Source organism: Stegodyphus dumicola, chromosome 3, assembly GCF_044657685.1.
Source record: "Stegodyphus dumicola isolate Sdum_Otavi_A_Nest chromosome 3, ASM4465768v1".
Taxonomy (NCBI): Eukaryota; Metazoa; Arthropoda; class Arachnida; order Araneae; family Eresidae; genus Stegodyphus; species Stegodyphus dumicola.
This window is the reverse complement of record NC_140770.1, coordinates 47,371,314-47,388,829: the sequence shown is the minus strand read 5'-3', so window position 1 is coordinate 47,388,829 and position 17,516 is coordinate 47,371,314. Positions and strand designations below refer to the sequence as shown.

The following is a 17,516-nucleotide window of genomic DNA, read 5'->3' as shown; positions in this document are numbered from 1 at the left end:
AGAGGACGCAGAAAAGAAAAAAGCTAAGCGAATTTTTAACAAAATTTTTTAAAAGTTAATTGTTCTACTTCGAATACATACTCATCATAATTCGAACTGGTTCTAAAACCATTGGTTATTGGCGATCAGCAGCCATCCACTTCTAATACGCATATTTCAGATTCCTAGAGCAATGCATGGTGGAGTTCGTGGAGGGTGCCTGGCGGCACACTGCTACCTACTATCCGCCGTCCCAACATGTCTCGCACATGCGATTCAGATCCGGAGATCTAGCAGGCCATGGCATATGTGGAATGGTTTCACGTTCCAGATAACTTTGAACCACTCGAGCTCTATGCGGGCGGCCGTTATCGTCCATAGCGCCGGTACTCATCGCAGCGGTAAAAGGAACAAGAGAGTGTAGAAGTTAGTCGTGATATCGGATCGCTGTGACGGAACCACCAGGAATCACATAGAGGCCAGTGCGACAGTTCGTTGCTATCCCAACCAATACAAAGGAACATCCTCCTCTGTAATGGTCTCTTTCGACGATGTTTGGCGCTCGATAGCGTGCCCATTGTAGCGATTTTAGAACAGTCAGGGTTTTATTATTGGTAGCGTAAATAAAATAAAGGTAAGTGTTAAATTTCACAAATTGAATTTTAAGGTAAGTTCAACTGCTTATCATAACAAAGTAGTTTGCTTAGCAAAGTAGTCCGTTTACAATAGGAAACGATAATCACTTGAGTTCAAACAGAGGTAGCGGAGAAAAAGTCCGGCTACGCTTCTTTGAGGGTTTCTTTTTCCGCTCTTGACAGAGCTTAGTAGCGACTCGGGACGAGCCGTAAAATACACAAGAGAGAAAGAGGCTCTCTAAAGCTTACTAGCGACTCGGGAAGAGCCGTAAAATACAAGAGAAAGGCTCTCCTCTACGCAACGACTGCGTATTCTTCAGACTAAATTCTCTCTAATTATTTCCACTCACTGTTTTTACGTCCAGGTTTTCTGGACGTGTCTTGTGCGTCTGCTGCAGTGATTCGCTAAACGTCTTTTTCGGAGCATCTCTCCATTGGTCAACAGGCGCTGATTTGTTCTCAGATACTGTCTTGACAGCCTGAGAAACTGAAATTTTCCGTGGGAAAATTCAGAACGTCTTTTTGGAAGGTCTATCTAAATTATTTCGAGAAACAGGCAGTTTGCAACAGTCTATCGCATACACACAATGGGCACTCCACAACCCGTGAGAACTTGTATGAAAGTTTTCTCCTTTCGTAAAAACAATATGCTTTCCGCACTTTGTTGGGGGTCACGTTCGACCTCAAGAATTCGTAAGTGTCATCAGGGTGGTCATCTGGCGCCCATTTGAAGTCTCCTTTTCCCAGACTTCGTGGGAGCCCGTGGGAAAATAGCTGACGACGTTACAGCTATAGATTCCTTCCCCCTTCGGAAGAACTTTTCTCGAGTTGAAACGAAGAGGAAAGTTCTCCTCATCATTTCACTAACTTAAAAAAATGACACGAAATAAAGTGTTCTCTCGATAACACTTTCAAACACACCTTTACAGGAACACAGCTACATTGATTAATAACAGTACTAGTAATGCCACTATTGAAAAGTTCACATATAAGTCAATAAGGCATTAACTTTAAAGGCGAGAATTAATGGAATATTTAAAATCAGAATCACACACATATATATATATATATACACAGATTACAATATGCTTAACAGGAAACAAAACAAGCTGTATATTAGTCTGGTATAATATTTATAAAAAATGTATAAAAATACATGTCAATAACCGAACGAGAACACTCATACCCTAGCACAGAGTGTTTCTCTAGATGACTCAGCCCATCGACATTAATTTAGCCTCCCTGGGCGATAAACAACCTCAAAGTTATAAGGTTGCAACTGTACTATAAAGCTAAGGAACACAATCCTAAGTAATTCTAAAAGGATCAACACTCAATATACAAATACAAAGTACTACAATAAACAAAACAAACAAAAAATTATTGTACTCAAAACAAGTTGTCGGCTCCTATTGGTACCTAATTTAGATAAAATCTCAATTTATTTGGTGCGTTTTCGCACCTATGAGCTTTCATTATGTCTGTGGGTTTCCCACTTACGGCTAAATATTTTGTGTTTCTATCTTGAAAACTACTTTGCCAGTGATCTGTTCGATTTCGATGTTCAGTTTCAGATTTCCGAACAGCACATCGTGAATGGAAACGCTCCGGGGGTCTTCCTGCACTTCTTTCTTTCCGAGTTCTTTCTTCCGGGATTCCAGACAAAAATTCGTCCTGACGGACCAGCGTTTTTTTCATAGAAATGTTTCGCTTTCTTCGTAAATCTAAAGAAGTCCATGCACTTCGTGGGTTAATGACCGCTTTTGTTATCTTGATTTGTCCATTTCTTGACCTGTTCTCCGAACGGTGAGGACACTTCACCCTTTCTTTGCCTCGGACGTTAGCTGACTGGACGGGGAAAATTTCACCCTCCTCCTCGTCATTCATTCGCCCCGCGGGGCGCTCAACTTCGTTGTTCTCTGGACCTTGGCTAGGGGAATTTTCTTTCCTGCTGCAAGCTTTCGTTTGACTTCGAGTCATAACAGCATTGATTTTATGGGGCTGCATTTTATTCTGTTCTATCAATCGGGCTGTTCGAGTTCCCAGCAGATAATATTCTTGATTCAGGTCGGAGCTAATCACTGCGGCTTTAGTAATGACTTTCCCAAAGTCCTCAGAAGCATCTGATGTGTTACTTGGTCCCATCCGATCAGATCGATAGTGGAGCCAGTATCTCGGAGTACACACATTTCTCGATTATTTACTCTCGCTATACTCATATAGATTCTGAAGATTCTGAAATGCCTAGTTTGTTTACAGCTTCAGCGGCCTCTTGTCTTTTTAACCGAGGACACTGAGGTCGGAGATGACTATCTGAATTACATTCATAACATCTAGGTATTGTCCGTTGTTCGAAAACACTTGACTTCCATTTCTCCGCAGTTTTTTCTTTCGAAACATTATCATGGCGACGTACTCGATCTGAAAATTCTCCTTTTTTCCTTTCGTTAATATTTGAATCCTGTTCGGTATTTTTAGTAAAACCTGTTGGTTTTTTTACGGACTTTCGTACTGCTTCATATTCATCTAATTTCTTCACTAGTTCGGCAGAAGATATTATACTCGGCCACTCATCCACGAAGTGTTCGCGAATTTCGCTGTTTACTCGACGTTTAATTTGATCCGTCAACATTAAGTCTTTTAGCGCATCGAAATCTCGTACGTCTACTCCGTTTAACCATTCATCTAGATAGTTTTTTAACTCAAAAGCAAAGTCTTTATATAAACTACCCGCACGACGCTGGTGTTGAACAAATTTGATGCGGAACGCCTCTGGGTTCAACTTAAACCGCTGCAAAAGAATTTTCTTTACGTAGGAGTAATTATCTAGCTCCTGTTCCGGCTCTCGTAGAATAATAGAAACAATGTCCATTGGCAATAAAGCCATCAAATGTGACACCCAGTCTCCTTCCTCTACCTTCGCTTTGCGAGCCTGACGCTCAAACATCGCTAAGTAAAGCGAAATATCCGATGATTCGGGATTATATCTCTGCATTAAATTTTGCAAATCTCTCATAGATCTCGGAATATTATTTTGAGAATTTTCTCTGCCATTATTGGCGTTTGTCAACCTTAGACGTTCTAATTCAAATTCTCTCTCCCTTTCCCTTTCAAGTTTACGCTCTTCGGCTTCTTCGAGTCTATGTTGTTCGATTCACGCTTCGATAATCGACTCTAGTGTTGCCTCGACGAATTTTTCGTCATACTGAGGGCTCTGTACAATGAGGTTTTTAAGATCTTGTATTTTTGCATTTGGGGGAACTTCTAGACCTAATTCTACAGACAGATTTATGAGGTCTTGCTTTCTACCCTTGCCAAGATATGACATTTTGCCAGTGACAAAATTTTAAAATGATACAATAAAATAAAACTAAAGGTACCAGTTTGTCTACTCTGAAAGTTTCACACTATCCAGAAATACTACAGTAAAACAACATAGCAATGCAATTTATGGTGTGTATGACATAAAATACGTACCATTAGCAACACAGGAAAAAAAAATTAAAGTAAATTAAGCATTTCTTAAATAATCTGTTGCAGCTTAACACATAACCATACTTAATGCAGTATATAAAAAAAAATTGCTAAATGCTTATTGGCAAAAGAATATTAGTCACAAAGAGCAATACTTATTGACTCAATTTACAACTGATGCGTGCTTTCTAAAGGTTGAAAATACTATTATAAAATTCTCTACTCATCAAAAACAAAACATTTACGAGTAACCATTTAAACAAATAATTTCGATACACAAAAGACAAACTCCATTAAAATGCCTCTTTAAAAAGATAATGCCATATCAACTTACCCATTGCAGACAAAAAAAATAACAGCTCTTCTTTCCTTTCTTTTCTATTTGCACACGCGATTCAATGACCGAAGAAGGAAACCAATTGAACAATAGTCGACTGGGCGATTCTTCTTTCACTAAACACCAAAAGCACTTTCACTGCACAGAGGGTGGTAAACACCAAACGCGAATTCACAACACTTCACTCTTGTCTGGACTTCTTATATCTTGTCTTTACAACCCAGGGAGACTTTTACTTCACACTCTTTCCCAGGCACATCCGGAACTAGTCTTTGTAGTAGTTGATTCTTCACGAACGCTTCTCATCGATGATCCCTTTTCAGCTGCTGGTTAAACTCTCCAAACTTTACTGCGAAAGAATTCTTTTCCACTGCGAGAATCGGCTGATTCTGAATGAAGATAAGAACCGGGACGGTTCTCCAAAACGATCACGTCTTTGTTTGTCTATTGGGGTTTAACGATCCCACCGCTGCCACCAATTAACACATACCTTCTAGCTGTAGCGATTTTAGAACAGTCAGGGTTTCATTATTGGTAGCGTAAATAAAATAAAGGTAAGTGTTAAATTTCACAAATTGAATTTGAAGGTAAGTTCAACTGCTTATCATAACAAAGTAGTTTGCTTAGCAAAGTAGTCCGTTTACAATAGGAAACGATAATCACTTGAGTTCAAACAGAGGTAGCGGAGAAAAAGTCCGGCTACGCTTCTTTGAGGGTTTCTTTTTCCGCTCTTGACAGAGCTTAGTAGCGACTCGGGACGAGCCGTAAAATACACAAGAGAGAAAGGGGCTCTCTAAAGCTTACTAGCGACTCGGGAAGAGCCGTAAAATACAAGAGAAAGGCTCTCTCTTCTCTACGCAACGACTGCGTATTTTTCAGACTAAATTCTCTCTAATTATTTTCACTCACTGTTTTTATGTCCAGGTTTTCTGGGCGTGTCTTGTGCGTCTGCTGCAGTGATTCGCTAAACGTCTTTTTCGGAGCATCTCTCCATTGGTCAACAGGCGCTGATTTGTTCTCAGATACTGTCTTGACAGCCTGAGAAACTGAAATTTTCCGTGGGAAAATTCAGAACGTCTTTTTGGGAGGTCTATCTAAATTATTTCGAGAAACAGGCAGTTTGCGACAGTCTGTCGCATACACACAATGGACACTCCACAACCCGTGAGAACTTGTATGAAAGTTTTCTCCTTTCGTAAAAACAATATGCTTTCCGCACTTTGTTGGGGGTCACGTTCGACCTCAAGAATTCGTAAGTGTCATCAGGGTGGTCATCTGGCGCCCATTTGAAGTCTCCTTTTCCCAGACTTCGTGGGAGCCCGTGGGAAAATAGCTGACGACGTTACACCATGGAGCTCGCCATATTGCTGCCGTTGTAAATTGCTTTGGATGCCAAATCGAAACTCATCCGTAATGAGTACGGGACCCCACTGCTCTAGTGTCTAACTGCGATGATCACAGGGGCATTCAGCCTCGCTCTGACATGGTGTGGTGACAATGAAACACAAACCGCAGGTACAGTCCTCCTTCATGTAGTCAACGCAGTACAGTTTGGTGGGATATGGGCGACGGTGTTTTGAACATAGCAACAGGAAGCGATCGTCTGCCATTGTGGTAATCCTCCGGCGTCCAGATCTATATCTTCTACAGGGCTTCAGTCCCATTGGTAACGATTCCACAGCCTATAGATGACACTACGATGCACATTGATCTCTTTCGCAACAACTGGTCTTGCACCAGCTTGCAACATCCCGACAGCCCTCCAACTCATTTTTCATCGTGCAAATAGTGTCTCCGGCTCATGTTTTCCCTCTTCGGCTGTCTCGGATTACACGGAACTACCGCTGCTTGCGAGCTGACGCTTAGGTCTGGCATGCTCCTTTTCAAGGCGTTGTGGTAAGACTGCGGGATTGCGTTTTATGGTAATTTTGGTTTTCTATATGTATTCAGCGATACACCCTCTACTTCATATGTAAATTGTATGTTTTTATTCCCTTTTCTACATTCGTACCTTTTCTTTTAGATGATAAAAGTGCTAGACGGAATTTCAGCATCAGTCTTAAACAGGGGAACAGGGGGATCATTTGGCTTCCTCCATTACACCAATAAATCTATGAAGAAAATCATCCCAAAACTTGTATTTAAAGATTGTAATGTTTCATCTAAGAATTTGTAATAAAATTATCTTCATTTTACTTCTATCGAGTATTTATTCTGAATTTTAAATTTACTTCCCAAAGTTAACTCTCTTGAACCTCTGAAATTTGTATTTTAATTAGTTCAGTTACTTTAGTATTTCGGATTTCTATAACTTTTGTAAGTTTTATCAGAATATAAATTAATTGAATGACAAACAAGCTTTTAGATTCTAAGTTTTTCAGAAAGCTCTTGGCAGCATAGGCTGACCATCACTCTATTTTAGTTTCTCTGTTGTTACAATTTAACTTACTGGCATAAGTTTATGCTAACCGCGACTTAGCTAGGAATCAGTTAAGGTTTATTTAGGCGTGTTAATTTTGTTCTTTCATTTTTTGCTTAATTTTGGCATGTGTTTGGTTACCGAAAACTATCGAAGATTTCTACTTCTCTTGAACTTTGAGTCTGAAGAACAGACGTGTTAATGAATAGTTTTATTATAAACTCTTACATTTTTGTGATCCTTTTAGTTAGAAAGAAGATGAGACGAAAAGGTGTCTACAATATAATTTTTAGAATTACTTTGTGAAAACGTGGAGATATCCGTAAAACTGTACTTTGCCTGTATCATCTTTAAAACTTGCTGTGGTTATAAATATTTAAACATTTGGCTTTCTAATACGGATCGTGGTACTGTTTGTTTATTAAAATAATTCACTTTTTAAAAATCTGCTAAACAGTCCCCTATGATTTCAGAAGTCAGTGAAATTATGAAGAATTGTTTAGCATTTGGAAGGAAAAAATTAATCATAACTTTTTCCTTAATATTAATTCACTAAATTCAAAAGCATTAAAGTCGAAGCCAGTGACTTTTAGAGATATTAAACAGCAGATCTCCGAATTTTTAAAAATAAACTTCCAATGGTTATTTACTGTACGTGAAAAAATATTGACTTGTATATTACTATGCCATTTACCCAGAAATATTAATCACTAACTGGATCGTAATACATATTCGAGAGTTAAAAAGGATTGCAGTGCGAAGATGAAATATTAGTAAAGATAAAACAGAGGCAAAATGTTGCATTTACAGCTTCAAAGTCATCAAGATCGAAGCACGTATAAGCAGTTATCTATCTTTATTTATGTTATTCCCGTGAGTAATTTCAACAACTTTGCCTTAAGACCAACAGCTTGAAATCGGCAACAATTCCTTCTCATTGTTCCGCAAACCGTTCATTACCTTTTTCACATTTTCTTGCACTTTTCCCACACCCCACCGTTTTGATCCGCTGAGGCATGCCTCATGTCTGTCGGTGGGCCCCTTTTCTGCCTTCGACGGCCGATGCCGATGCGAGATAAGGGGTCCCAATTATTCGGCGATCGCAGTTTGTAATTTTCACACCTGAGACACGATCGAGCGGCATTCAACACCGTCAGCCTTCGAGGTCAACTAGGATCCACTATCTGCTTGATTCGTATAGGGGATTTTATACTTGTTACCAGATTTGCGTATAGATCGAACTCATCATTAAGAAAGCAGTGTTTCGTATTGGCGATTAAAACAAAATAACGCGATTTCATATTGGTGATTAAAAAAAAAATCTCTCCTTGTTGAGTACAATGTTCAGTCCTTTTAATAACACTGCATTGATTTTAGTTTTTACTTTGAAAGTTACCTTTACTTCTAGCATTGATGGTATGCAAAAATGAATGATAGTTTAGTTAATTTAGGTCAGGATTAGAATTAAAGGAAGGATATCTGAGTTGGTCCTTACCCCGTTCCCCAGGAAATATATCCTCTTGTTGACTTTTTACTCCTGAGAATTGCACATTTCCAAGCAACACTAATTTACTTTGAATAGATACATTGTTGTTACAAAAATATATTTATATGCTGTTGTAATGATATCCCTTAAGAAGAAGGTACGTTTAACTTTTCATTGCTATTCGATTTATGGGTACATTTTAAGCTCTACTAATTTAAAATATCTATACTAATTTTAAAAAATTTAAATTATTTATATAAAAAATTTTAAATAATGTTCAGAAAACACAGAAGAGAGTTATTAAGTTTTATTTTAATTAAATTAAGCCTTTTTAATTATTTTCATCATTTGAATGGAAATATTCAAAAAACTCGAAAGTAAAACAAATAATTCGTTTGTTTTTATTTCGTGAAGATAAATAGAAGAGTAAAATTTAATATGCAATACAAACTGCTAACGAATTAAAGCCAGAGAAAAGACAAATTAAGATTTTATAACGATATTAAAACAATTTAATAGCAAAATATAATTAAACAAAGCCAATGAACGACAATATAGTTAAGTTTTACTTTAGGAGTTTAAACACGTAAACGAATGGATGAGAGATCAATTTTTCAGGAGAAAATGTGACTACTTTTTTCTTAAACGAGAAATCGCTTGCCTTAGGGAGAAAAACTGTAATGAATTTTTCAAAAATAAATAAATAAATAAATAAATAAAATATTTTCTCAGTTTATATTTAGTCATTTAAGAACGATATGTTCAACGAAGTGAACAGTGTCAAGCAATAAAGTTTCTCTTATAACAAACATGTGAATGGGAAATCTTTAAAGCATATTCAGCTGATAAAAGAAGATATAAAAATTTCCAATAATTTAACGAATTAAATATTCCAATAAAAATTCAGATGTAAATTTTATGTTCCCTTTGTTAAGGTGAAATGCCAAATGGAAATATGATTTTTTATTGATGAACAACATATTCACATTCGAGAAGAAACTGTAAAAAAGTTGTTAATTTTAAAACATAATGTTGAAATGCCAAGAAAATAATATAATGAATAGACTAAGGAATGTGGATTATTGAATGAAATTTACTCTACTGCCGAAAATGTAAGAAGCTCTGAACGAATTTTATATATTTTATTTTATTCGTGATCTTTTTGTTCAAAATAAAGTTTTAATTATTAAAGTATATTATTTTTCATAAAACATTTATATCAAGTGCTAGAGTTAAAGTCTTTATAACCATTTTTTGGCCCCGATTTCGTAATAAAAGTAAATAATCAGAGATAAGTTATCAAAATTTGTAGCTATGCGAATGAAAAAAAAAAAAAAAAAAAAAAAAAAAAAGGTCCATTTCTGTAGGGTAGCAAACAGTGATCCGTGTACAGTGAAGAAAACTAAAGACCACATAACTATTCCATTAATGCTTGATTTAGAGCTTCTATACTCTGTAGATAAAACGAATTCTTTTACAGCATAAAATTGTTGATAATTGTATAATCCACATGACAACAGAAGAAAACATCATAGATGTACAAGCATATTAGAAGGAATTATAAGGAAATTTGTTAGAATAAATTGACTTCGTAATATGTGCTGGGGAATGAAAAAAAAAAAAATGGTCCATTTCTGTAGGGTAGCAAACAGTGATCCGTGAACAGTGAAGAAAACTAAAGACCACATAACTATTCCATTAATGCTTGATTTAGAGCTTCTATACTCTGTAGATAAAACGAATTCTTTTACAGCATAAAATTGTTGATAATTGTATAATCCACATGACAACAGAAGAAAACATCATAGATGTACAAGCATATTAGAAGGAATTATAAGGAAATTATGTGCTGGGGAATGAAAAAAAAAAAAAAAAAAAAAAAAAAAAATGGTCCATTTCTGTAGGGTAGCAAACAGTGATCCGTGTACAGTGAAGAAAACTAAAGACCACATAACTATTCCATTAATGCTTGATTTAGAGCTTCTATACTCTGTAGATAAAACGAATTCTTTTACAGCATAAAATTGTTGATAATTGTATAATCCACATGACAACAGAAGAAAACATCATAGATGTACAAGCATATTAGAAGGAATTATAAGGAAATTTGTTAGAATAAATTGACTTCGTAATATGTGCTGGGGGAGTACCCAGTAACCAAATGGATAAAAGATTGACAATTCTAGGCTTTAATCGTTCCTTTGAGATAAAAGTGTGCGTCGTTACTCCAGAGGACGTTCCACGGCCAAGAGTCATCGACTTCCATTCGGGTACCAAAAGTCAGTGCAAAAGAAAAGTGACGGTGAGTGTTGGTAACAAGCAGCTGCTGGTTGTGGTTTAGCTTAAACGGGAAAAAGTTTACAATTTTTCCTCATTATCTTCCACACTTTTCCATACGATATGCCTAATTGTCGTGAATGTACGTGCACTACTGACTCCATCCTCATTCGCCAGTGACTGCTTGACAAGGGCCGTTTCTATCTTTGAAATGACTTTTGTATAGGCTTTCGCCCAATACCATGTTGAACGCATAGAGACCCAATTTCTTTTTAATCGAGATATGTCTGCCACATCTTGCAGAAAGAATGGTCCCCGACATAAGTTCTTTCGACTTCGAAATTCCTGAAGTGCTGCTACATTACTTCCCTGGTTTTTGTAAAACAGTTTAACAATTAATGCACGATCTGGAAAATTAATAGTCATCGTAATTGAAAGAATGTTACTCACTCGATCTCGAAAATGTTAAAAGAGTCCACAGTTATTTGCTGCATATTTTCAAGCATTTTGTCTGTAGTGCCTCCTAGCGGAAATTTGGAAATTTTTGTTAATTTTTTTTTTTTTTTTTTTTTTTTTTTTTTTTTTTTTTTTTGAGGGAGGAATCATTTAGCGCATCTTCTGATTTGTCTAGCTAAAAATTTTGGAATCAGTTGGCATTTAAGTTACAGTTACAGAATCCTCTGAATAGGCCAAGTTTAATTACGCTTTTTAAATCTGTAAATCAGTTCTTCTACTTAAACTATTCTGAGACTCCTGTGAAAAAGTGTAGCTTCCCCGGAAATTTGCGGGAAATATCAGGAAGAGGAAACATAGAAGCTGTAATTTATTCTTTTGAGAGAGATTCCTAAAAAAAGTGCTTTTATGAAAGGGGAAAAAAGATCGAAGAAATTCTAAACTGACAACTCCTCAGTATGAAAGTTATCAGCACTTGTATTTTTGGTAGTTAGCTGTAATTTTAACTGCTAAAGATTAGCATTTTCATTCTTTGTTTGATTACAAACTGATTTGTTTATTCTTTATTTAATGACAAACTGATTTGTTTATTCTTTATTTGATGAGAAACTGATTTGTTTACTCTTTATTTGATGACAAACTGATGAGAACATAACAAACAGTATAATTTGATAACCTATATTAAAAAGTAAGCATATTTTAGAAAATCTGATGAAATTGCATAGTTTTACCCGATATTTTACCTGTAATATGTATTATCAGAGATTTTATACAATGCTATATCAGAGCGCTCTATAAAATTTCTAATGTATGCAAGTATGCCTTATTAAATTTTACTCGGATATTTAAGGACAACGAATTTATATTTTGGCTGATAGAATACTGACTATTTGGGGAAGGGTTAGTAGAATTAGTTTAAAAAGTTTCAGCATAATGAAATGAAATGAAATATTGTCACGAGAAGTAATCTGAATTCATCCAGTAGTTAATATATGGCTGTGAAAGGCTTTGATGCATTTTGAAAATTTTACTTCACGTCAGATTTTATACCATATAAGTGGTCATATTATTTAAACTTGCTTCACATCAAATATACACATATAAGCTGTTACAGCATTTATTACATTTTTGTCTTAGTATTTAGTTGAAATACAACAAAGAAGAGTCTGCAAGCAAATTTGAAAAAGCTTCATAAACGAACCTGTTATTAAAATGTTCATGAAACATAAACATTTAAATGAAGTATACCAAAGAAAGTAAATGAAGATGAGACTCATTATGCTTGCATTGCTCATAAGAACGACATGAGAGATAATATCAAAAGACAAGTCCGAGATGGAATTGAGCAAAACGGAGTAAAATTGAGCCGAAAGAGAAGAATTCCTAAAGATTTGAGTTACTGCATAAATGTATGGATGTTTCTCGCATTGTGATAAAACAGCAGTAGCTAGAGGCATCAAAATTTTATTATCTATTTCATATTTTGTAAAACTTTAACGAATTTTCGATTAATAAACTCAGCGATTTCAAAGCGAGCAATGGCAACACTGTACGAAAAAAAAAATAATAATAATTATCTCCAGCGCGCGAGATTGCGTATCGGAAATTGTAAGGATATACTCATTTTAAAATTATTTTGCGATATTGCTGTTCAATTGAATTTGATGGTTTAAGTGCGAAGAACATGATATTTAATAAATAAAGGTAACACAAAAAACGTTAAAAAACGCCCCTTTAATATAAAATCTGAAAGCTAAAGCTTTCAGATTTATATATACGTTTTTGCAAAAAAATCGAAGCACCATAAAGGAAGTGATTGTTTTCGATGAAAATGAATATGTGTATAGCTCATATACAGATAATAAAACGATTAAAAAATAAAGGTCATAGTACCATGGCTCACAATCACCCATTGAATGTTCAAATTAGAAGTTGGTCGAACCTGCCGCTGGTGGCAATGCATGCTTGAATTCGTCGAGGCAAGGAGTCCTAATGTCATCCTGCGACACATTCTGCCAGGCATTCATCAGTTGTCGTTCCAGAACTGCGATATTTTGTCGTGCCCGGAATCGGCGGCCTACCATGTCCCAGACATGTTCGATTGGTGAAAGGTCTGGTGACCTTGCTGGCCAAGAAAGAGTATTAGCTGCACAGAGACAGTCCAGAGATATGCGAACGGTATGTGGCCTGGCATTATCTTGTTAGAAAATGAGCCCAGGATGACGTGCCATGAAGGGTAATGCAACCGGCCGCCAGGAGGGTATCAACATATCGTTGAGCTGTTAAAGATGTATGAAGGATGACTAAAGATGACCTGCTGTCATAAGAAATAGCGCCTCACACCATCAGACCGGGGTTATAACTGTATGCCTTTGTAAAACAAAGGGTATTTGGGACCGCTGGCCCCGTCCTCTCCAGACACGAACACGAAGGTCATCTGCTTCAAGAGTGAAGCGGGATTCATCGCTGAACACTATACGATACCAGTCTGATGGCAGCCATGATGATCGGCTGCGACACCACTCCAGACGACTCTGCTGATGTTGCGGGGTCAAAGGCAAACGTTATAATGGCCTCTGTGAGCGTAACCCCGCCTCAGACAAGCGCCGTGAGATGGTGGACGGTACCACTGGAGGTATAGACGTGGCTGTAGTGCGTTGAATAGTCGGCAATGATACCGTTGGGACGGTTCAGGCCTGGCGAACAATCATCCTATCTTTCCTCGCATACTATCTGCCTCCTTTTGACTTCCAGAGTCTTCATTTAGTGGGCAATTTGTAGCAACCACTGCTGCCAACATCTTTGCACAGCAGTGTCTGTACACTGCAGGTGGCGGCCTATTGCTCGGTATGACCACCCAGCTTCACGCAACCCTACAGTGCGACCACGTTCGAAGTCGTTTAGTTGTCTGAAAGTCTTCGATATCGTCGTAATGGCATCTTTAGTTGCTTCTTTACCGAATTACAATGGAAGCAACTAAAAAAGATAAATTTTCCGCCTCCGTGACTGGTTTTATACTTTGCGAATTGCTCACTAGAAATGCGCTCTATGATCGCAATTCCTATTTATTTGCCTTCAAACTTTGATCATTTGCATGTTTTTCGCAAAAGAGTATATATATAAATCTGAACTAGTAAAAAGAAGTAAGAACTAATAAGCCTCATATTTTTCTAACGATTGAAATAATGCTTTAATGCTTTAAATTAAAAGAACCAACCAAAGTGGGACATGTGTACAATGTTGAACCCTCGTTTTCAAGAGTGTCGGTAATATTTTTTGTTGTGTTAATACTGATGTTAATTCTTATCGAGCGCACAGAGAGTACTAAATTTCTTTGACTGCTCAATGTTGATGTTAACTCCGCAAACACGCAGACAGAGCTCAAGTTTTTTGACTGCTAAATAATCTCTCTTAGATTGTTTCTGAAAAATCTCATATTTACATTAAAAGCTTTGAATAGCTCCTTAAGTCATTGCGGTTGGATTAATATTATCTAGTTTCTAATCAATTATTTAAACCACATATTTCTATTATATTCCCTTATTAGCATTTTTATCAAACTTTGAACACATTCTAAATAAATAAAAGTAAAGAAACATGCAAACAGATAAAAGTCCATGCGGTACTAGAAATTTCAATGCAGAATTGAACAGGTACTGCCTCAGTACACTAGCCGGTGTCCGCAGAAAATGTCGCGCCGAAAACATAGCGGACGGAAACGTCACGGAGAAAACAACGCAAAGCGAAAACGTCGGGGGAAAAAAAGAAAGCAAAGAGAAAACATCGCAGTTCTAAAACATTGTGTTACAAAATATCGTCGTCGAAAATAAAGCGGTTCAAAAACTTCGCAGTTTAAAAACATCGTGGTAAGTTACACTAACTGGCTGGAATTTGACACAAGTCGCAAAAGCGTTCGGTGAGGATGGATGTTCAGATGAAACTAAATCGCGTGCTCGTAGCTGCTCCAAAAGAATCACGGAATAAAATTTTTGAATACAAGATTAGAATTAATTTGAAAGATTTTAAAGGAAATGCCTAGACATTCTATCACCCATTTCATCATTCATTCTATCATCATATTGTTTGTACCACTTAACTTTGAAAGCAGTTTCCTTTTTTCTGCTTTAGTTTGCGTTTGTTGTGATAAGGTCTTGATTAATCTTCTGGTGGGTTGTTTTTGGGTTGCGTTTTGATGTACAGGCTTGTGAAATTCGGATGTTTATAATACTTTTTTGCTGCTTTTTTACTATTGATTGAATTGTAAATTCTTTGAACATCTTCCTGTCTGTAACACTGAATTGCTAATCCATCACTGGGGATGATCCTCTTTATATTCGCTCTGGTTTGTTGAAATGGAATCAGCTCTTGGAATTAGTTTTGAAATCCTTTTACTAATACGGCGTCTTTTGAATGTAATACAATCCTATTGTTTTTACTTTTGTCTGATGGAGTTCTGGCTGTCTCTGCATACGTTTTTGGATGTTTGTGACTTGGCTGTGGCTAATATAAACTTCTGTGTTCTCATTAGTTGAAATCGTGTCGCCTACTGGTAAATAGATGTAGCATTCGCCATTGCCATTACGAAGGTTTACGTTGTTGATGTTAGCATTGATTTGTACCTCGAGGAAACGTGTCGGGGGAACGTTGTTTATTTTTGGTAGTGCGGTATTATCAAGGGTGTCGTATTACCATCTGGTTTTCCATATAATCGCCCTCTCTTGAGTGGTCACAGGGTAGTATGATGTGCAATGGGGCAGATGGAGGTTACGTATTATGTAGAGTTTGGTGGCTCTAGGAATGAAGGAAAAAAAATCGAGAGCTTAGAGCAGAGTTTGATTTAACGAGTTTCTAAGCTTTTGGCTGTGACTTGGGAAAGAGGTCTTTATGCGAACACGACTTGTAAAATTCTTATGTTAGACATTGAAAAACATACTGGATAGAAAAGATAATACTAATATTAAATCGAACCAAAACAGTTACGATATAGAACGAGTTCACAAAATAATAAGACAGGTAGTATTTCAGCTATGAAATTTCGAAAGCCTAAATTTAACATTAATACATTGGAAGTATTGAGAACAATTTAAGGACAATGAATTCGAAACCCAACACATGGCTGAGAAGCTATTGGTGCAAAATTTAAGTACTGAAAATAATCGAAATCGAAGCTGTAAGTAAAGTGGATGAATTTTGGTCAAAGTCCAGGCCGGGTATAGTATTTAGCGCATGAATATTTCAACTTGTAGAAAGTTAGTTTCTTGTTGTACTGAGATGGTGGATAGGCAAAGAGATGAGGGAAAAGGACAGACCCTGTGCCGCTATTAAGCCTGATAGGAGTAAAAGGGAAGTCTCTGTGGTAAATGATAAGAAAAACCAGGAAACACAGAACTATAAGAACCTTACCGAGTATTGCCCAATGAAATGCTGAGCGCCATCTTATGGCAGAAGTACTCGAGCAAAAATTAGCGAATAATCAGGTGTAATGAACTATTGGAGGTAGGAATGCCAAAATTTTACTGTAACTTTTAAGACAGGGAAATTTTTTTTCAGTATCCTTAATGGCAAAATTCGAGATTTAAGTGAAAACCAATAGTTTTTAAATTAAATATAGACTAAGGAAATTAAAGTAAATATAATTTTAAAGAGAAATAGTAGTTCATTTAATAGAAAAGATATGCACTATTATGCTCGCTAAATATAAGAAAAGAAGGCTTACGGGTGAAGAATTTTTATCATTCGAAACTGAAAGTTACAAATCGAAGATTTACAACCATATAAAAAATTCTGATGATGAAAAATTTTGATAACGATGTCAAACTAAGCTGCTAAATGAAACCTCGAAACCTCTGTCTGAAAAATTAAAATGAATAAGTCTCAATAGGCAGTGTTAATACACTAACATGTGATCATCATTAAGCCTTTGGGTATATTTGACGAGTGAGACTCGTCATCTGTTTATTTGGTCGAAGATACGGTGGACAAGTCACCGCAATCAGTGTTGTAACTAAAATGCTGTTCCAAAAATATGTTTATATCCCCAATATAAGTATATTCTAAATAAAATGTATTACTTTTTCATATTAATCCATACAGCGACAAATTAAATCCGTCCCATGGGCATAAAAATCTTCAAATAATCCAGTACTTAAAGGGTTAATATTTTTTATATTCCTTGGTAGTGGCTTTCCAAAATTTTTGAAGCATTCCTTTACCTTACGCCATTATGCAGCTTTTCTAAACCAATGCCGATACTTCTTGATATCTAGAATACCATTATTATTTGTTGTGCTTTTAGAATTAAATTTCGATCTTGGGAAGGACGAACACAACATGACGTATACACTATTCTAATAGTTTGTAGTCTCTCATTTTAGGTACAAATAACAAAAACTCCTGAATGTGACTTAGGTTTAAAAGAGTTATTTCAAAGTTACAGGTTCAGTTTGCTTTCAATGT

The 17,516-nt window shown here is 36.4% G+C and overlaps 1 long non-coding RNA gene across 1 annotated transcript in view; it reads left to right on the top strand.

The window, feature by feature from the left end:
- LOC146997980 (uncharacterized) overlaps nucleotides 1–6,592 on the top strand; it is a 53,037-nt gene extending 46,445 nt beyond the window's left edge. The window contains exon 3 of the long non-coding RNA XR_015039978.1: nucleotides 6,449–6,592. This is a non-coding gene — a long non-coding RNA (uncharacterized LOC146997980). The remainder of the gene's footprint in view (nucleotides 1–6,448) is intronic.
- Nucleotides 6,593–17,516: the final 10,924 nt, after the last annotated feature.